The sequence below is a fragment of the Hemicordylus capensis genome, chromosome 2 (assembly GCF_027244095.1).
Source record: "Hemicordylus capensis ecotype Gifberg chromosome 2, rHemCap1.1.pri, whole genome shotgun sequence".
Classification (NCBI taxonomy): Eukaryota; Metazoa; Chordata; class Lepidosauria; order Squamata; family Cordylidae; genus Hemicordylus; species Hemicordylus capensis.
In genome coordinates, this window is record NC_069658.1 from 419,582,450 (window position 1) to 419,603,983 (window position 21,534).

The 21,534-nt window shown below is 45.0% G+C and overlaps 2 long non-coding RNA genes across 3 annotated transcripts; one reads left to right on the forward strand and one right to left on the reverse strand.

The window, feature by feature from the left end:
• Window positions 1–1,099: 1,099 nt before the first annotated feature.
• On the reverse strand, window positions 1,100–14,852 carry LOC128341807 (uncharacterized). The gene is made up of 2 exons (XR_008314591.1): window positions 14,772–14,852; window positions 1,100–6,018 (listed from the first exon to the last, which is right to left on the reverse strand). It is a non-coding gene; the product is annotated as an uncharacterized LOC128341807 (long non-coding RNA).
• Window positions 14,853–14,890: 38 nt separating this feature from the next.
• LOC128341806 (uncharacterized) lies at window positions 14,891–21,329 on the forward strand. Of its 2 annotated transcripts, none has more exons than XR_008314590.1 (4): window positions 14,891–15,006; window positions 17,631–17,715; window positions 19,385–19,516; window positions 20,818–21,329. It is a non-coding gene; the product is annotated as an uncharacterized LOC128341806 (long non-coding RNA). The 2 variants fall into 2 exon arrangements; XR_008314589.1 differs by having other exon boundaries at window positions 17,631–17,707.
• The last annotated feature ends 205 nt before the right edge of the window (window positions 21,330–21,534 follow it).

Consider the following 21,534-nt stretch of genomic DNA (forward strand, 5'->3'; position numbering starts at 1 on the left):
GACATTGTGTGCGGGTTCTTGGGAACAGCAACATTGCAGCTGCAGACAGCAGGTAAGGACCTGCTCTCCTCTCCTCAGTGGCAGTGGTGCACCTAGGCATTTTTGGAGCTGGGACCTACAGGGCTTTGGAGGGCCCTGCCCCCACCAGGATGGATTAACCAAAAACACCACACATATTACTGCTGCACTAGCACCACAAAGATGAGCACAGGCAAGAAGGTTGCATAGCTGATCAGATTCTCCAAGTTGCTCAGTTGCTTGTGCTTTTGGTCCACCTGCACAAATGTTACACTAGTGCAACAAGTACTGTATTGTAGATAGCTCTGCAACATATGTGGATGGAGGAAGAGCGTTCACAGCCACAAGTTGCACACCCTGTTATGAAAATGCACCCCTTTGCACTAGCACACCACTAGTCTGGAACACAAACTTCTGACTTATTGCCTGTAGCTAGCGCAACACATATGCACTAGAGCAGTGTTAGTCTGTGAGGCTGTTCATACGCACAGCAGAGACTGGGCTTGGCTGTCTTAGCCCAATCTTTGCTGCACATGTAAACCGCTGGGAACTGTGTGGCTCCCGGCAGTGGCGAAGCATGAACCCATTTAGGGAGCCCGCCACTTAGTCAGGGTTAAGGGCACAAGGGCGCCCTTAATCCAGGCTAACCGATTGTATGTATAGCTGGTAGTCGTTTGAATGGGTGATCTGCTACCCAGCAACAGCAGGGATCTAGTCTGTGTGGGAGATAAGCATTTTGAGGCTTCTTCTCCTCTGTTGGAGCTAGAACCCTAGCAGCATCAGCTCTCAGCTGCAATGTCTCATAGTGACCACTGGTGGGGATAAAAGTGCTGGACTCCTGCCCTCTTTGTTCTTCCAGCGTTAGTCTCTATTTTGTTTCTCCAGAGATGGCTGTTTGTTTTGGTCTCTCTTCAGCCATGAACTACAGCTGAAATTAAGCTGCAGGCTTTTCCACATGTGTTTGTAACCCTTTCCTGAAATAAATCCTTGTAGTTCTTCAATACTAAAGAACTGTTTCAAGACCTCTTGCTTTGCTGCTTTGTCTCCAGACCCTAGCCCAAGAAGACACAAACACCAAGTGTTGGGTATAAAGGGCCACAACTTTATTTATCAATCAATTAATTGAGTAGTGGACAAAAGAAGGCAAAATACTCCACCCCCACCCCCGACAGTGCGAGCTTAACAAGACCAGGTTTAGACACCACAGTCCTTCCCTGTGTCCTATGTGGTCGCCACACCCTGACTCCAGAAGGAAGCAGGTAAACAACCCGCTCCTATCCCTTCATAGTCAACCCCACAGGGGTCTCGACACTTCTAGGCCTTCACATCTCTTGGACGGTTGAGCTCTAGGATTTGTGAAGTCCTGAAGCTGGTTACATGGCCCACCAGCATCCCTGGGCCGCTCAAACCACAAGGGAGTGATAGACCAATGAACCTATTTAACTGTCCAAGAGTGCTCACCTTTATTAAATCCTACTTTTCCTGACAACCCAGTCTGCTCTGTCCCTCCCAGCTGTGACCGAACTAACTAGCTAACATCTAGACAAGCAGAACAGAGTAGGCGAAACCCCCCCCCCCCCACAGCAGCCTATATGTTGGAAGCCAAAAATTCCTACTTGGCCCCTAAAAGGATGACCAGCACATGCCCGTTCACCACCTAGGGAGGGGGGGGGGAATCCCAGCACCAACTGAGAGTTTGGAGTGGGGAGCAGCAATAGCTGCAGTTCCAACCCTGCCCTCAAAGAGGCACTAGACCAATCAGTGGTCTTCCAGGGCTCGTGCCAGGGCGGGGCTGGGACAAACTACCCTCCCTGCAGCACAAGGCCTTGGGAGGGGCATTCTCACCAAACAGGTTTTGCTTAGCTATTTGGGGACTGAACTGCCATTCTTCCTCTACACCCTTGCCCCTTTTGAGCCCTTTCTCCCAGTCATGAGAAACAGCTCTGTATGTCAGCCATGACTGCTTTTCCAGTTTATGACTTAGTACAAAATTGGGAATTGTTTCATATGCTTCAATCCTGTTTTTCATACTCCATGAAAGAATATCCATTGATGGTGTTCTTGTGCCTCCAATTTTCAATACTGACATTTTTAATCTGTACCAAAAGCGGGCGGGGGGGGGGGGAATACTACCAAACAATGTATGATGCGCTGGCACTATCTTCTAATGAAAGACCCTGTATCAATCTCTGTGTCATTCTTGTGGCAGGCACTCCCCTAGGTACTGTTTGAAAGGGAGGCTACGGCGCTCAGCATATTCTGTGCAAATGTACAAGGATATAACCATGTACATACAAAAAAAATCAGTTATGTAACAGCATCTCTTCTGTGCACTGCTAATTAGCATAGGAATGGAAAAGCAGATAGTGGTTGAAAATTAATTACACTTGCATATCTATAGTGTTTAGAAGTAGTTAGTTAAAGGAATTAAATATTTATATCATTATGGATTCTCATTATGCGTCACACTGTGGTTGTCTTGCAGTCAGTTGTACCTTCCAGGCAGATTTGCAATTTATATTCTCTCATGCATTGATGATGCAGGATGAAGTGAGGGTACCTAAGGAAGACTGCTCATACTGCATTATATTATATCTTAGGTTTTCCAGTTTGGATTCATCTTGACTGAATTCACACAATCACAGCAATCCTGGTTAAAGAATTAACCAAGATCACTGAGGCCCGCGGAGCTGATTGTGAGAATCTAGAATTCCTGGATAATCTTGGTCAAACTTCTGTGGTTAAAGAATCCTATTTAACCAGGATAGATAACCAGGATCTGATCTGTGTGTAGCCCCATCACCTCCTGAGAAGCTTCACCCACTTTATTGCAATTCTTTTTTATTCCACACTTCCTCAGGATGGTATACATGGCTCACTCCTCCATTTTATCCTCACAACAACCCTGTGAGCTAGGCCAGGACAGGAGACAGTGATTAGTCCAATCAGCTTTCCAGGTGATTGGGGATGTGACTCTAGGCCTTCCTAGTTTTAGTCTGATACTTTAGTCTGATACACATCCCTGGATATTTTAACACCCTTCAGAATTGTTAAATAATTGTTGGTGTGATCCTCTATGGGTTCGTTATGGAAGACAAATGAAGTCAACGTTTTTAAAACAAAGAAATAAATTCTCATTGTAAAACATCTGGCCAGCAGAGACAACTGCAAGTCTCACTTCCAAGAAGTGTTTTTGAGGATTCTAACTGTGTAAGTTGGAAAGTAACCCAGGAAACTGGAAATGGCCTTGCTTAGGTAAATAACAACATGCAACCTTTCTTACAAGTATCTCCTATGTTTCTTTTGAAATCGCCTACCTGAGAATCCCATCTTAATCACTTGCATACATCAGAGATGCTTAAATTCCTGATGTAATTCTGCAGCTTTGCTCATGCACATTGGCTTGGTCACCACTTGCCTGGGCAAAAACACTGTAGCTGCCCAGTTCCCTCTCCCAGCACAGCCCATTGCACCCCTGGGGGGCTGAGACAGAGAGCTGGGGTATACTACAGATTGACATATTAAGCAAGCAGCCTTATAATGAGTTATAGGAACATGGGAAGCTGCCTTCTGCCAAGTCAGACCATTGCTCAATCTAGCTCAGTATTGTCTACACAGACTGGCAGTGGGTCTCCATGGTTTCAAGCAGGAGTCTTTCCCAGCCCTACCTGGAGATGCTGCCGGGGATTGAACCAGGGATGGAAAAGCAGATGCTCTGCCACTGAGCTGTGACCACTGGATCATCTAGCTGAACTATGGCCCCTCCCTAAATATGGCATATTTTATGTGGCATGGCATTGCAACTGGGGTGGGTGAACGAGTAGGATTTGGTCCCTCCCCCATACATGAGCAAATGTTCTTCATTTCATGTAACTGGATATCTGGCTCAAGCCTGTATCTTTAATTCTGTTTATGAACTGTCCCCACCCCCACCCTCCGCATGACATGTTTATCTGAGGAAAAAATCTAGCATTTATAGAGAGAAAGAAGTCAGGGCTCATCAAATTTTAAAACCACGTTTCCAGACGTTTCATGTTCGGATGCCTTTAAATTCCTTCAGTCATGTTAAATGAAGTCCTTTGAAGGTGGTTACCCCTTCCTCCTATGACAAAAAGCAAAACCCTTTGAAGAGGCACCTGCAGCAAAGCGAAGTGCGTTCGAAGTGAGGACACCTGATGCAAACGCTTTGAAAGGAGCCCTCTCCCTCCGCAATATGCAGCATATGAGGGCAAAGCTCATTTCCCAGAGATGCCGTCCTTCACAGGAAAGGCTAATTTACTGATGAGATCTTGTTAAACAGACGAAGAGATCTCAGCTCTAAAAGTCAGGAAGAGTTTAGCCCCTTTCACGTTTTGATGGTGGCATCCTTTGCACAGGGAGTTATTAGCATAAAGCACTCACCCTGGTAGGGGAAACACCCCATCTATTAAAATGTGATATCTGAAGTAGGGGTGAGCAGATTCTCCCTGTTCCATTCCTCTTTTGTTCCATGGGTCAATTTCTCCCTAATTCTACTCCTCAGTTCTGGGCTAGAAGAATGTCTAAAATTAGTTCTATAATTGGAGCATGTACAGTTCATCACTCTGTTCAGTTCTTTTGGTTCATTTGTCTCTTCCTCCCACCAGTGGCAGGCATCGCTGAGGGCGGGGGGCGGGAGGCACTTTTAAGTGCAAATTAGTAGGTGCTTACCTGCCCTACCACTACACCCGAAAGCGCTTCCCAGCAGCAATGCGCCACTCAGCACCTGATGCGGTGGAGGATCAGTTTTGCCACTCAGCCGGCGGAGGCCATTTGTGTGGTCCACAAATGTCCTCCATACATGTGTGGAGGCCAGAGCTGAGTGGTGGAGTCAATCCTCTACTGTAGCGGGTTCTGGGTGGCATGCTGCTGCTGAGAAGAGCTTTCAAGTGCAGCGGAATGGGAGGTAATCAACAACTAATTAACACTTAAAGATGCTTCCTGCCACTCCCCTGGGGGGAGGGGGCCTGTACCAGCCACCCCTGCCTCCCACTGTATGTGCACATTGATAAAATGCCGCAAAGCAGTCTTGATGGGATAGGAACATAGGAAGCTGCCTTATACTAAGTCAGACCATTGAATATTGTCTACATTGACTGGCAGTGGTTCTCTAGGGTTTCAGGCAGGAGTCTTTCTCAGCCATATTTCGAGATGTCAGGGATAGAACCTGGGACCTTCTTCTGCATGCCAAGCAGTAGCTCTGCCACTGAGCTACAGCCCCACCCCCAATAATATGTATGATTGTATCAATATTCTTTCTGTGAGCACATGCACTCCAGTGCATTAGTTAAACACCACACAAAAGAATGTCAGTTCAGTCATATGCAGAGTCATATCAAGATTGCTTTTTTGCAGTGCTTTATCAATATGCACCTGTGCATCGGTAAAGCACAGCAAGAAAAGAATCTGGATGAAATCACACATACATCCCATCAAGACTGCTTTCCTGTTGTGTTTTATCAATGCACACATGGGTGGAGGGAGACATAAGGGAACTGATGGAACTAAAAGCTGCAGCAAACTGCATGCTGTATAAAATTCATAAACTAAAATCAGAGCAATGGAGGATTCCTAATGCATTGCTTCTACTTTAGAAACAAGAGCAGATAATTCAAAAACTCCAAAATCTAGAGAAAATTTTGATGTGGAGGATTTCAGATGTAAACTACTCCGGAAACCTTTTTTGTTGAAAAGTGGCATGTAAGTATTTGTTGTTGTTGTTGTTATGTAGATTGACTTGGATCCAGACAGTTGCTAGCTTGCACAGTAGAGGCCAATTGACACAGTCGCCTTGAAGCCTTGCTGGAAAATCAGCAATCCTACTGATTGAGGAGGAGGAGGTAAGGAAGCTAAATTTAGTCTGCTTGATGCAAGTAGCAGTTTTCTTCTTCTTCTTCTTCTTCTTCTTCTTCTTCTTCTTCTTCTTCTTCTTCTTCTTCTTCTTCTTCTTCTTCTTCTTCTTCTTCTTCTTCTTCTTCTTCCCTTTTAACAAAGAAGTTCTCAAATAAATACAAAACTTTATAGAAGCTTTTTCTTCCATTTTATGAATAACGGAACTACCTGGCACCACCCTCAAGTCTAGTGCCTTAGGAGATTGCCTGAGTCACCTGCCCCTAAATCCAGCCCGGAATATATGTGTATGTAGATGTAAGACCTTCGCCATTCCTCAGAAATGTTGCTAGTTTTGCTGAACTTCCTTTGAACTTCCCTCAACATCCCTACACTATATATTTTTGACTGGGCAGAACCCTTCAGATTGCACCACAAATTCCACTCTATGTGAAACTGGGGGGCAGCTCTAGATATGTTCCTGCCCAGGGGTGCAGCTAGGTAATTTTGTACCCTAGATTTAATAAGCTTATGAGGGTTATATAGCCCCCTGCAAAATAAGCATCCTCTCATCATATATGCATTTCACCACAAACCCACAGGTCTGGGTTAGAGTGCATTTGGCGGAGGGGGGGCAACACAACCGCAGAGGACCCATACATCTTCTTGATCATTCACTGCAAACCCACAGATCTGAGCCAGAGTGCATCCCCCCCCCAAAAAAAAAACTGAATCAGGTGGGCAGGGACATGACACTCCCTCTTTCTCCTCCTCTTTCCCCTAGCCCGATTCCACATAGTCCTCTTCCTCAACTGCATCAGGAGGCACAAAAGTCTGGCTCCTTCCTCCTCTGAATAGATATTTCAAGAAAAATATCAGAACTCCTCTCTTTCAGTTCAGTACCTCCCCGTTCTCTTCCCCCTCCATTCTGTATTAAACTCCTAGCAAAATGCCAGTGAATGTTAAGATTCATTTGGACCATACAAATGGGGAAGATATATATACTTGCGCCAATGTGAACACTGGCTCACTGTGTAAAATCCCTCCCATCAAATTCCTGTGATCTTATTTGTGATCTAATTATGTCTTGAAAGCAACTCTCAAACCTGAATCCACAAAAGGAGGGAAAACATCATACGACTCTCTTACACTGACGTTAACATTATATAGCATTGAAATTATGGTGTCAGCTTACAAGATGGCACAGCCACTGACGCAGAGCTGCAAAACTGTTAATGAGAAAAAGAGTGGAAGCATGCCTAAAGGTGTCCTTCACATTAAAATCATGGCAACCTACCTCAGGGTGACCTGCTTTGCAACCAGACACTATTAGTGCAATGCAGAAAGATATATATGGTATCGTGCCTGTGTAATAATCTGCTAGTTTCCGCTTGCTGAATAAGTTGTTTCAGGGGCAGCCATGGTCTGTCGGAATTAATACAATCACACACACACACATACCCTGGTAAAAGCTTGTGGTAATTGCCTGAAAACTGGATCATCATTCCCCAGAAAACGAAGGGTTGAAATCAGCTGTCTGAAAGCGTTCAGGCAGCCTAGTCTTAGAGCTGCTTCCAGGGCATGATTATGATTTGAGCCAGCACTCTATTTGCATGAAACTCTAGCCCTATTCAGATGTTTGAAATGGAACTGCTGCACATGGTTTCAGCACTGAAAGAGGGTCCAGAAGTCCCGCCCCAGACCCAGCAAGCCACTCACAGCTAGTGCAGTGTTTGTCTAAAGAGGCAAAGGGCATAACATGATGGCAGGTGCTTCCATGATCAGTAGCCTAGGCAATCCAGGGTGCTCATCATGGAAGTGTCAATCATCAGAGTTAAAAGGCACAGTTTGCTTCTTCAAATGCCACAGGAACTTTGAGCGGCTATGTTGAGAAGAGATTGTGGTAGCAAGCATGAGTGACCTGTCCCCTTAGCTAAGCAGGGTCTGCCTTGCTTGCATATGAATGGGAGACTAGAAGTGTGAGCACTGATACTGAGCTGGATAGACCAATGGTCCTATGTTCCTATGAGAGAATGAGTGATGTGCTGGGGCGGGACATCTGGACCCAGTATCAACACTGAAACCAGGTGGAGTGGTTTCATTTCAAAGGTCTGAATAGGCCTTTTGTGTTTTTCAAAATGGCAACAGGCAGGAATAGGGGTGCCGTTTGGTACAGACCTCGGAGTCCAAGTCTGTGTGCCCACTCTTCTAGAGAGACCCATGATTGTCCCCAAGGGAAAAGAGATCCCCCTTTGTATTTCTGGAATGGCTTGGCATAGAGTTCTGAAATTTGGCACAGATGTAGGACAGGTTAGCAGGACTCTCCATCATGGTTTTGAAACAGATCAGTCAATATGTTGATTTTTTTGAATGAAAAAAAAAATAAATTCAAAAAACTCCTATGTGTGGCTTGTTTTATGGCAGAAAATTACCAAAACTTCTGGAACTGAAGCTCCCCAGCTGGAGGAATCTGCCCTTCTCCTTTATTAAAAAAGGGTAAACATCACCACACTTTTCACCTTTTTAAAATATTTTTGGAGTGGCTTGGCCAAGAGTTCTGAAATTGGGCTACGATAGGACAGGTTAGCAGGACTAACCTAAAAAAAAAAAAAAAATTAAAGAAGTCCTGTAAGTGGCTTGTTTCATAGTAGAAAATTACAAAAACTTCTGGACCATCATTCCATTCCATGCGAAAGAATCTGCCCTTTGCCTTTGTTAAAAAGTGCAACATGCCCCCTCTTTGCCCAACCCTTTACATTTCCAGAATGGCTGGGCTTAGAGTTCTGAAATTGGGCATGCATGTATCCAAGATGGCAAGACTCCGTGAAGCTCTTCTCATGATCCATGAGAAGAGCTTCTGTTGGGCTTGCGTAGAGAGTGGGCTTAGCCCGCTCTGCCCGCAGACAGGCAGTCGCTCGTAGCTGCTCGACAGCATGCCCATTGGGACATCCTCTGCAGATATTCCAATGCCCTCCTGGCATGTCATCACATGTGGCGCCCCCTGTTTATTTGAATCGCCCCTCTACACATGCTCCAAATACTTGTTTGGAAAATATTTGGAGCACATGAAGATCGTCCATTTGGCTGAACACCCCGCCATGTGATAAACTGGCATTCTGAGAGAGAATTGGGATGTCTACCGATAATGTTCCGATGAATGTGCTATTGGCACATTCCCTTCCTAATTATTGGCAGGGATGGAATCATCCAAACTGGCCCGTGGTATGTTACCAGCCATGCTGAATATGTGGACTGCTCATAGCAGAACCTGCATGATATAAACAATAGCTGGGGTGGGGGACACCCCAAAACTATTACCAGACTTTGTTGCTTTTTTGGTCGGCTTTGTACAATACAATTGTAACTGCATTTTAGGAAAGCCAATTAAAATCCACATGTACACTGTCATCTATTTAATGTTTATACTGTAGACTGCTGTGATATTCCATATGAGAACTTATGTGATTCTTCCGATAAGAGATATTTAACCATAAAGTTTGAAGTCATCCAGACTCTCTTTCATGGGCAATATTTCAATGGAAGGGAGCAGGAAAGAAAATGTCTAGGGGAGGCAGAACTCCCACTGTGTCTCCTTCTCCACAACAGATTTGTAGCTGAAATCCTGAAACACCAGGGAGCTAGTACTGAAAATCTCCCATCTGGAACCAACACTTAAAGTGCCAAAATGGAAATGGTTTTATTCTGAGCTGAAATTCAGATTTTGCTATGCAAGCAACAGCATGGCAAATTTGGAATGTGGTTGTTTATTCGCTGGATGGAATACCAAATTATCAGCTTGTTTTAAATATGGTTGGATACATAGGCACATAGGAAGCTGCTTATACCGTCAGACCATTGGTCCCACTAGCTCAGTATTGTCTACAATGACTGGCAGTGGTTCTTCAAGGTTTCAGGTTGGAGTTTTCTTTCTACCTGGAGATGTTAGGGATTGAAACTGCGACCTTATTTATGCAGAGCAGATGCTCTACCACTGAGCTACAGCCCCATCTCCACACATCTAGGAATGCTGAACACACCTGAACCTTTATTTATTTAGGGCTTTGTTCTTGATCTAGCCTTGGCATTTCAGACTCCACAGAGGACCATGCTCCATACCACTGTAAACACCAAAACAGAAGAGCCATACCAGGAAAACATATCCTATGCCCCATTTTTACATAATGGTAAACTGGAGCTGAAGGGGTCCGAGGTTGAATTTTTAGTACATCTGAATGTGTGCAATCACACAGATGTGGAGGGAGGCCAGCAGCATTTAGCCATGTACCCTGCATCTGAAATCAGGGGCAGGGGTGTGGTTTAGCTCCCAAATTGGGCTGTGCGGCCCCGTTTGAGAGTTAGATCGGCCAGCACTGTGTTTGCAGTGCGGCTGGAATGACTCTCCCTGCCAGGGAGCGTTGCTCCGGTTGTGCTGCAAACGTAGCACTGGCTGATCCCCAACGGGGCTGCGCAGCCCCGCGCAGCCCTGCTTGGGAGCTAAATCATGCCACCCCCCGCGTCTGATGTCAGGGGCAGTGGCCCAGTTTCTTTGAACCCGTTCGCTCAATGGTGGCTCTGCCCCTGCAAGCACAGTCTGGACAAAAAAGTGACCCAAGGTTTCCTTCCTGATACCCCAGTCTGAAGCTTTGGCTTGTAGTGAGTTTCACTGCTCCTACATGAGGCTTCAAGCTTCCAGCATTACAGCCATACACTGAACTGCAGCCCCACTGAGCTCTAACCTGAGTTGAGGGAGGAAGTTCCTCCCTCACTCGGGCTGTGATTGGCTGCTGGGGCTGTCCTTCATTCCTGAAGGAAGCCCATGTAGCTAATTCCCCCTCCTCTCTGCAGTCTCCCTGCAGAGAGGGTCCTGCTGGTTATGTCTGAATGTGGACAGGTAACTGTGCATTGTGGTGGTGGTGGTGAACCAGGGGTCCATTGGACCCATGGCTCCACATTACATGTGAATGCAGCCATTATGTCACTGCTTTCATAGTAGGCATCAAACAACTTTGCCCAGCTTTGTATTGCCCTATTCTAGGCACCACAATTTTAGGGATGCTCACACTATGTCAAAGCAAGTGTCAGTCATTTGGCTTTATTCACTAGGAAGCAGGGAGAAGGGAACATTGTAAGGTGCTCTGTAATGAAGTTCCCATTTGGCAGCACCTGACATTTGCTTGACTTGTGTTTAGCATGTTGGCTTGTGTGACGTATAACAGAATGCATTATAGAAATACGGAAAAAATTTCCCCGGCGTTAATTGTGCTTCCTTTCTCTCTCTCTCTTCTTTTTAATGGGAAGACTAATACTAAGAATTGCTAAGAGTTCAGAATTAAGCAGATGTCCACCGATTAGACTGTGAGCAGAAATCTCTTTGAAAAGCAATGAATTTTTTTTTCTTGCTATCCAAAATAAACAGATGTCCCTCCTAATCTCCATTCACTTTACTTACTGTCTTATCTATGACCTTTCTTTTGAAGGTATTCATGGGAGAGAATGGCTGTATTTATCTACCTGCTGTGCTTCCATCTGTCTAGGCTGCAGACGAATCTGCACAAATTATATTTTCTTTGTGAAACTTTGAATGACAGAAGCATTTGCTAAGGCTTTTATGCATAGAATGATCAGACATTATCTCTTTAGTATTGGAACTAACTATGAAAACCTCCCTCCTCAACATCTGGACAGCTTATTCACTAACAGCTGACATCCAAGAGTATCTCTCCACATTCTGGTCATTCAGTCATATTCTTTATTTGGAATGTTGGTATAAACACTTGCACATTTCTCTAATTTGACAAAGCAAATAAAAGTTGTATTGTTCATGTTCTAGAAGGAGAACGAATTGTATACCGAAGCTAACTAATCATCTTAAAAGCCACCTCAGATTTGATACCTCGCATATCAAGAGATAGAACACCAGCCAGGACAGTGCAGACTGCCAGCAGAATAGCATAAGAATCTGATGTTATACCAGGCTTCTTCCCTCAAAATTTCCCCTTCCTGCCCACAGAAAACTCACAAATCCCCCCAGTTCCACATCTGCTCTACCACCACTATTACTACCACTACCCTCGCCACTCAAAGGCTCTTATCGCCCTTCCATGCTATGTGTGAACAAGCTCTTGAAAATAGTGTTAGTCATGTTTTGTTTTGTTTGCAGACTGAAAAGCTCTGAAGGACCAGGGACATGATAAAGAGGGCATGACACAGCCAAAACCCTGTAACCACTGGCCATGAATGGCAACGAATAAAGCCCATTGTGTTATACCTGAATACATGGACGGGTGCAAAGAGGAGTGTTCCAGCTAGCCATGCTCCCCATCATCCGCCTGTAGGAGTGTGCACGGAACCATCTGGTCCAGTCCAGATCGGGCCAGTTCAGTCCAGCACCCCCTTGAACCCCACTAGTATGGTCTCTGTGTGTGGGTGTTTCACTCCCTCTGGGGGTGTTCTCCGAGGCAGTGGCAGGGTGTGTGTTTGTCCGCAAAGGCTCCCCCTCCCCCGTTGGCCTCCCTTCAGTGCAAAACTGGCCCATTCAGCCATTCTTCGGCCTATTCGGTGTGGCACCTTTCTGCTGGTGTGGCAACCATTTTGGAGGCCGCTATGCCTGTGCAATGGGCCTCTGTGTGGCCTGGCATGACCCAGGATATGCAGAGGCCCATTGTGCAAGTGTGGAGTCCTCCAAAATGGCCACGATGCCAGGAGGAAAGATGGGCCAGTTTTGGACTGAAGGGAGGCTGGAGGGGGAGGAGGAACCTCTGCGAACCCTGCCCTGCCTCGGAGAACACCCCAGGAGGAGGTAAGTTTAAAAATTTAAAAATAAACAACTAACCCCCCCCCCAAACAACAACAAACAAACTCATGAACCTCCCAAATGGGCCGAGGGTGAGTGGGTGCAGTCCGGGGTCAGACCGAACAGGAGGTGGTTCAGTTTGACCCCAAACCATCGAACCTGTTTGCACATCCGTACCCACCTGTTCAGCACTTGTCTGTACAGTAAGTGCTGAACACACAGATGTCTGGGATGTGTGGCTAGTTCTGTCTTTGAATATGGCTGTTTAGTATGATCGAGTCCCCCTCCTCATATGTTTGTTCATGTGAGGTGGGAGGAATGACTGAAGAGGGTGTAATATATATACCATTCGCCACTTTTTGTTTATAACACTGGCATCTCATCCTTTCCCCATAGGACTCAGAGAAGCATATTCAAGGTTGAACATGTGAACCTGCCTTGTACTGTTTTATTCCATGGGTCCATCTTGCTCAGTATTGTCTACTCTGGTAGGCAGCACCTCTCCAGGGCTTCACACAGTGGTTTTTCTCAGCCTTACCTGGACATGGCCAAGATATAGGGGGTCCTCCTATATGCAAAACACATGCTCTGCAATTAAGCATGTTGGAGGAGAGGAGAGGAGAGCTGGTCTTGTGGTAGCAAGCATTACTTGTCCCCTTCGCTAAGCAGTGTCCGCCCTGGTTGCATATGAATGGGAGACTTGATGTGTGAGCATTGCAAGATATTCGCCTTAGGGGATGGAGCCGCTCTGGAAGAGCAGAAGGTTTCAAGTTCCCTCCCTGGCAGCATCTCCAAGATAAGGCTGAGAGAGATTCCTGCCTGCAACCTTGGAGAAGCCGCTGCCAGTCTGGGTAGACAATCCTGAGATAGATAGACCAATCACAGCTTCCTATATTCCTGTGTTTCTATGTTCCTAAGCAACAGCCCCCTCCAAGTTTACTTGTATCTATTTGATCCAGTGCTGGCCCTGATACATCACTCAATAAAATATCCAGCAAATATTTAGGTTATGTGGGTGGTTCAGAGAGGTTTGAGAGGCGGTCAAAAAAGTAGTTTCATGGGAGAGTTCATGAACTTCCCTCAAAGGTGTTGAGCTCTGGGGGCATGTGGTGTGCTTATTGGGTGAAAGAGTCTTGTTTCACAAAGCTGCCCCTTGGTGAGCCGTGGCGACAGCCATATCCACAGGTGGCTTCCATTTCCTCTCAGAATGCACCAGGAATGATGTGACATCATGTCATTGGTCACTCCCAGGTGTATTTACAGTGACATGCAATGGCATCTGGTAGGTGCTGACAGGTGCTGCAAAGAGCAGCAGCACTTGAAGCTCTACTGCTGCTGCTTGCCAAAGAGCTACTTTGCTAAGCAAAAGAAAATTGGTAAGCTTACCACATCCTTTTCAGTGGTAAGCATATCACATATGCCCTGTCCCCTTCACCTCAAAAATGTCAAGGTAGTTTCCTGAGCTCCCCTCCAAAGCAAATCTGAAACTTCCCATTTCTGCTGACTGTGGAAGCATCAGCAAAAATGGGAGATGGATTTCAAGCCAGCGTTGACATGATTCCCACAACAACCTTGTAACCTACAGTAGGTTCCTTAATGTTTCGTGACTTGAGTAGGGTCAATCAATCAGTTTATTATGAATAGAAATACAATGAATATTTATATACCACTTTTCAGCAAAAGTTCCCAAAGTGGTTTACACACAGATATAAACAAACAAACAAACAAACAAACAATAAAATGGCTCCCTGTCCCCAAAGGGCTCACAAACTAAACTAAACTAAACTAAAATAAGATAGACACCAGCAACAGCCGCTGGAGGGCTGTTCAAAGGTCAGCTACTGTACAATACAGAGCAATAATACAGAGACATTTCCCCAACACCAGAAAAGTTAACTAAGTAGGGATTTAAGCCTAGGTTATTCTGGTCCCACTCTGATACACTCACTGCTTTTGCATGTAATGGGAAACCGGAGTTAAATGGGGCAGAGATTTGATTTCCTGTACATCTTAATGCATTGAACCTCTGTCCCATTCGAAAAGTGACCCAAGATTTGCCTCCCCAAACTCCAATTTTGAACCCTTGGGCTGTTGTGAGTTTAGCTGCTCCTACCTGAGGTTTGTGTTCGGCAGCCAAACACTGAAATGGAGGCAGCCTTCTCTGAGACTGGAATTGAGGGAAGGAAGCTCTTCCCTCTCTCCGTTCTGATTGGCTGCTGCAGTTGTCATTCATCTGAAGGAGGAAGTCCGGCAGCTAGTTCACTTGCCCACACAGCCAGTTCTCCCTCCTCTCTGCAGTCTCCCTCCCTACGGTTTGGGTCCTGGCCATTACATCTGAATGTGGACAGGTTAGCGTTGGGCGGGGGGAGAAATGTGGGATCATTGGACCCTCGGTTCCGCATTACATATGAATGTGGCCACTATCAACTATACCCAGTACCTCTCAGCTAGGGGAAGCAATCTCACACTCATGTAGCTCATGGAAGAGGAGCACATGGCATTCAAATGCTTTATGGATTTAATTTTCTTGTCCAGCTTTAAGAACTGCTCACCTTTCCATATAATTCAGCTGATAAAACATACAAGCATTTTAAGGGAGAGGAAAATAGTGTTTAGGAAAAAGTCTCTATCAATTATCCCCCCAGTGATGAGAACTGAGGCTGAAATACCAAAGCGGTATGTTGTAGGTTATACCACTGACAATCTGAGAAAGTAGTCTGTACACTCAAGTGCCAATTAAATGAATGGTTCCGATCCATTCTGAGAACTAAAAAGTAAGTCCTTCACAATTCCAGACCTTAAAGGGGCTAGATCCTGGAAATTGAAATTAGAATTGGTTTGTTGGTTGTGTGTGTAAGTGTGCATTTAAATCAGAGAATCAACTTCATAAAAATCCATCTATGCCTTATTGCCAATGCAGTTCTAATCATGCACCCACCTGAAGACACCCAAGTGAAAAGCGTGACTGACAGCTGTTCCTATTCTACGTGGGTTCTCTTTTCAGGGGGGTCCCCATGGGGAAAAAGAGACCATGATCTAGATTCATGAGTGTGATCCATCTGCTCTGATCAAAGCACTTGTGTGTATAGACTTTCTGGAATTGTCAGAGAGATAACCTACAACATACCTCTTTGGTATTTCATCCTCAATTTTTATCAAAGCAGATTTAATTGTTAGAGACTTCTTCCCAAATGCTGATTTCCTTTGAGTGTCTATATGTTTTTGTTATCATCAGCTGAATGATTCAGACATGTGAGCAGCTTTTAAAGCTGGGGCTTTCCTAACAGGCAACAGAGAGACTTCAAACTAACTCATCACATGGGGCTGGTTTGAGTACACTTGTCTTTGATCAGAGTGAGAGCAAATGGTATTTAAGGGTGTTTAAGATAACATCTTCTTCACTATGAGCCCCATCGCCCATTGAGATCATCCAGAGAGGTCCATCTGCAATTGCCACCAGTTTCTTCTCTGTTCCACCCGAAGCATTGGGATGCGCTCCCTGCTGAAATAAGAGTTTCCCCATCTCTGACAGCTTTAAAAAAGACTCTTAAGACGCTTTTATTCACCCATGCCATCTATCTATCTATCTATCTAGAAGAGAGCTGGTCTTGTGGTAGCAAGCATGACTTGTCCCCTTAGCTACGCAGGGTCCACCCTGGTTACACATGAATGGGGGACTAGAAGTGTGAGCACTGTAAGATATTCCCCTCAGGGGATGGAGCTGCTCTGGAAAGAGCATCTAGGTTCCAAGTTCCCTCCCTGGCATCTCCAAGATAGGGTTTAGAGAGATTCCTGCCTGCAACCTTGGAGAAGCTGCTGCCAGTCTGTGAAGACAATACTTAGCTAGACTCAGTATATGGCAGCTTCCCATGTTCCTAACTAGAATTGTGGTTTTTAGTATATGTGTTGCCGAAGTGAGCACAATTGTGGTTTTAAACTGTTTTAATGTTTTAATTTATGTTTTAATTTGTTTTATGTTTGTTGTAAACTGCTCAGAGACATGAGTTTGGGGCGGTGTAAATATAACAAACAAACACTCTTTGCAAATATTTAAAAATGGCAAAAATCCTTCATTTGTGCCATTAAACTTTCAAAGATGAGGACACAAATTTGAAAATCATATTTGTTTTTGTATATGAACATTTTATGTCAAATTTTAATATATGAGTACTTTCTAAATTTTGGCATTTCTGGACTCTATGGATTTTGGCAGGCATCAAGCTGAAAATTCCATAGTTGTCAAATGACAAATATAATAATCTGTTCACCATCGAAATACATCAGAATAGGTGCTATCGCATGCCAAGTATCAAAGCTGAAATACTGTTGCTATCCCCTGCTAACTGGGCAAAGAGGCACCTTTTCCCGTGGTGATTCTCTTTATTTAGCAGGGGGAGAGTAACTGGCCCTATCCACCCCCAGCACAGTACTTCCAGTGACTGTTGCTGGTGTGTGTCTTATGTTTCTTTTTAGAATGTGAGCCCTTTGGGGACAGGGAGCCATTTCATTTGATTGTTATTTCTCTTTGTAAACCGCCCTGAGCCATTTTTGGAAGGGCGGTATAGAAATCGAATTCATCATCATCATCATCCTCATCATCATCATCATCATTATCTATGATAAACTAAATACCATTACACAGCACCTCTCAACTGCTGCTGAACTATATTACTAGGGTACACCGTTCCCTTCATATTACTAAGGAAAGGTCTATACAGTTTCATGGGCTGGGTGGAGGTAGTTTTGGGAAGCAGAGAGCTCCTGTACTCCTCCACCCCCATTGCTTCTTCCTCCTTGGCTTTCCCCATTGCATGCTATCAATTTGTGGACTGATAGGGGACAAGTTCATCTCTTGTCCGAATGGCCCTGAGTTAAGTTTGTAGGTTTGGATGCACTATTCTTTGATGTATGTTTCTCTGACACTGAAAGCAGGGTTGTTTCCCTAGTGCTTTGCTCTGTTTTGGTTCTCTAGACACTGCTGTAAGAAATATGATCTTCTAATTAACTCAAGAAACAACTGAAGAAACAACAAATGATGCCTACCATCAAGTAAGAATGTGAGATAACGCTTGACTTAATTGCTTATAGAACATTTGGCAATCCAGAGAAAGGATCATCAGAGAATGGTCCTGCTTGTTACAAAAGTTGTCAATGTCCTAGCAGGAGAGGAGTGGGGAGAGAGAATGGGTTATTAAAAGGTGCGGCTAGAAGACGAAGGCAGGTTTTTAACCTCAGGGCTTCTGCAACCTTAAGATGGGAGTCCTTTATCTATTTTAAAATGAAGTATTTGCCCATACAGGTGGCCCTCGTTATTCATGGGGGTTCCTTTCTTGCCTATAGGTGTGAATACAAAACCCACGAATAAGGAACCCGTGAGTAAATGAGAAGGGGGGCATTGTTAGGTTCCTAAACACAAAAAAGGTCCAAATAAGCAAGGGGGGCAGAAAAAAAGAGAAGGAAAGGACAGTACCTTATTCTCCAGGTTTCCAGCTCTCCAGCAGTGCCCCCCAAACCCCGAAAATAGTTACATATTTGCCTTTTTTTTTTAAAAAAGAGCCCCAAAATGGATCTCTGCTCCGAAATGGTGGACAGAAATGACACAAGAAGTCATTTCCGGATCATTTCTGTCCACTCAGAATCATGGATAGGTGAATTTTGCCTATTTTTCTACCTGCGAATAATGAAACTGGGTCTCCAAGACCCAGTCATGGTTACACGAAAGCGTGGATACAAAGTCTGTGGATAATGAGGGCCACCTGTCTAGTGAGCCTCCTGTGTGAGGCCTTGTATTTTTCTACTGTTGCAATCCCTCTGATTGGCAGCTCTTTGATACTGTTTGGACCAGGAGAATCTCGTTATTAGGAAAGCATATGGAAATCCAAAATGTAGGTCTCTGGAGCCTGAGAGAAGGGCTATATGTGAGACCCCTGCCTGCCTCCACACCAGACACCACAGACTCAGCTCTAGCCCATTGCTCACCCCCTGTTCCCACCCCTTGTTTGCTCCACCCACAAGCATTTTCTCAGGACATAGTAAGGTCATTCACACGACCAGCCCTTCCCGGGCTTGGGCTGGCCGTGTGCAGCCCTGGGATTGGTCCCAATCCCAGCGCTCTGCATTGGAGTAGCCTGGGTATTTTACCCAGGCAAAAAGTGAGGTAGAAGGGCATGAGCATACCCTTCTACCCCACTCCCTGGTCATGTGAATGCTCAGACTGCCTGCAGCCTGAGTGTCCACAGAATTGGGCAGCAAGAGCACCCAGTTGTAGGGAAATCCCCCAATGCACCGTGCTCCTGGTGCAGTGCATTGTGGGATGCCAGAGGACTTCCTCCTTTGGCTCCTGGCTCTGCCGCTCACCACAGCACTGCTTGTGTGTCCTGTGAGTGGCAGAATTCTAAGTCAAACTGCGATCGTGTGCAGAGAGGAAGATAGGAGCCTGCCTCCCCATCAACCCTGCACAGCGTGGTCATGTGAATGACCTTAGTTATTTTGCCACATGGGGTTCATTTCACAAGAGCATTTTGCCACACAAGCAAATATGGAGCTGAAGGTGACATCAGGGTGATTATTTGACGTAACATCCTCCTCCTCCTTATTGTTGTTGCTATTACATGGTGCTTTACAAAGTGCATGAAGACAGCTGGTTATCAAGTTATACTTTATACCACCCCTGCTAATTGGGCAAAGAGGTAACTTTTCATGTGGTGGCTCTCTTATATGTGGCAGGGGGAGAGCAATTATCCCTATCCAACTCCAGTGCAGCATTCCTCCCAGTGACTGTGGCTGGCATCTTCCTTCTGTTTCTCTTTAGACTGTGATCCCTTTTGGAACAGGAAACAATTTTCTTTTTACCACTAGGTATGTGAACTATTTTGAGAACGTTATTTGTTGCAAAGCAATATATGCATATTCTGTATCTCCCAGCTCTGAACCAAGGGGTGGAGGCAGCAATGGACTGAATGTTACTTAATAAAATGAAGTTTAATCCAGACAAGATGCGGGTACTGTTGGTGAGTAGGAGAGACAGTCAGGGATAGAGGGTTCAACCTGTTCCATATGGGGTAGTACTGGTTTTGAAAGAGCAGCTGCACAGTTTGGGGGTTATCCTGGGTGTGGAACTGCTACTGGATGTTCAGCAGGCCACACCGGACAGGGGTGCTTTGCACAGCTTCAGCTGCTGTGCCCTTTGGGAATCCCTGCTGCAGGGAACACAGGACCCAATCTGGCCTCAATTCAGCCCCAGTTTGACCAGAACCAAACAGCAAGTTTGGTTTGGTCCAAATTGAATCAACCTTCTTCTGCACAACCTTCTTTCAAGCTGTATGCCACCTTGAGGCCATTGAGCAAAAGGCAGTTTTACAAATCAATAAATACTAGGGCCCTGCGAATTAGCCCCACTTTGATTTGGGGGTCACCTGGGCACTTTGAAGGGGTCTCCACTTCAGGGCTTTGAAGGAGACAGTTGCTTTGCTTTGGGCTGAACTCATCAGCGATTAAAAAAATGATTTAAAAAAACTGAGTTTTTGGAGCGCTCGCTCTGCAAACCTGGTTTTAGGGGCGGGCTACTTGAGCAGGTTACCCGCTCAAGAACCACAGGGCTCGCAGCCAAGCCCGGTGGTTCTCACAATTTCAGAAAATCGGGCTAGCAGAGGCTAGACTGATTTTCTTCAATCGTGTGAATAGCCTCACTGTGTGAAGACCATGTTTTCTTCCACACAATCCACTTTCCTATCTTCCCTCCTGGTGATGAGGCAGCAGGCAGCATCTTCCACAGTTTCTATTTAAATTTACTTTAAAAAAACCAAAAACCACTTTCCCCGAAGTCCTGGGAATGGTGCAGGTGCTCCTGGGAAATGTAGTCTTTTCTGAGGCTGCGGCCATTGTTGCAGCCTCAGAAAAGGCTACATTTTCCAAGGACACCACCTACATTTTCCCCCAGGACTCCAGGGAAAGTTTAAAAGAAGTCATTTTTAATGCAAACCATGGAAGATTATGCCTGCTTCCTCACTCTAGGAGTGAATATGTAGGAAAGTGGCCTTCCTGCCTGGCTGGTCCCATTTGTAGGAGTTCTAGCAGTGAGAGGTGAGGGGGTGGGAGGGAGCTAAAGCAAAGCTTCAAAGAACTGAAGGGCTCAGTCTACCTTGTTTTTGCTTTGGCAGAGCATCAACTCCAAACACACTGCACTTTGTTTCAGGGCTGATGCTGAATAGTCCCCGAAGCTATGCACATCCCAATGAAGAAGAAGAATAGTTTACAAAGCATGAATAAAATGACTGGCTGTACTAGAGATGTAATGCAGAATGCGTAAAGAATTTAGGCAGCTTCAGGCGGTGCTGTTGAGAGCATGTTATTGATGATTGTACGTAAGCAACAAGCCAGTGAGATCTATATTCCAATCAATGACGTCAGATCTATCATATCAGAGTTTATTGACTCTATATAAAGGAACAATAACCTTAATAGTGTGGCTAGAAGCAATGCAAAATTAAATCTTAAGACAGTTCAATGTGTGTAGGAATTCTGAACAGAGATGAAATTAATAGCCCTCTATCCCCTCAAAAATAACATTCGTCTTAAAAATGGAGTTATGCAGTTGTTAAACATTATCGGTAATGGCAAGGCCCCAAACCAAGCATTTATAACAATCAGTTTGTTAATTAAAGTCTCTATTATTGTGCTCATGTCCCATTTACTTGTTACTGAAGAAAATGAAGAACTCAATTAACATTAACTCCAACTTTTAGCCATTAGCTTTAAATACATATCTAAATCTCACAGTTGTGCTCTTACAGAACTCCCATTCACTTTGAGGGGGTCTTAAACAGGCAAACCTGTGATGGGGTTGGGCCAGAGTTTAAAATGTTTTGCCGCTTCAC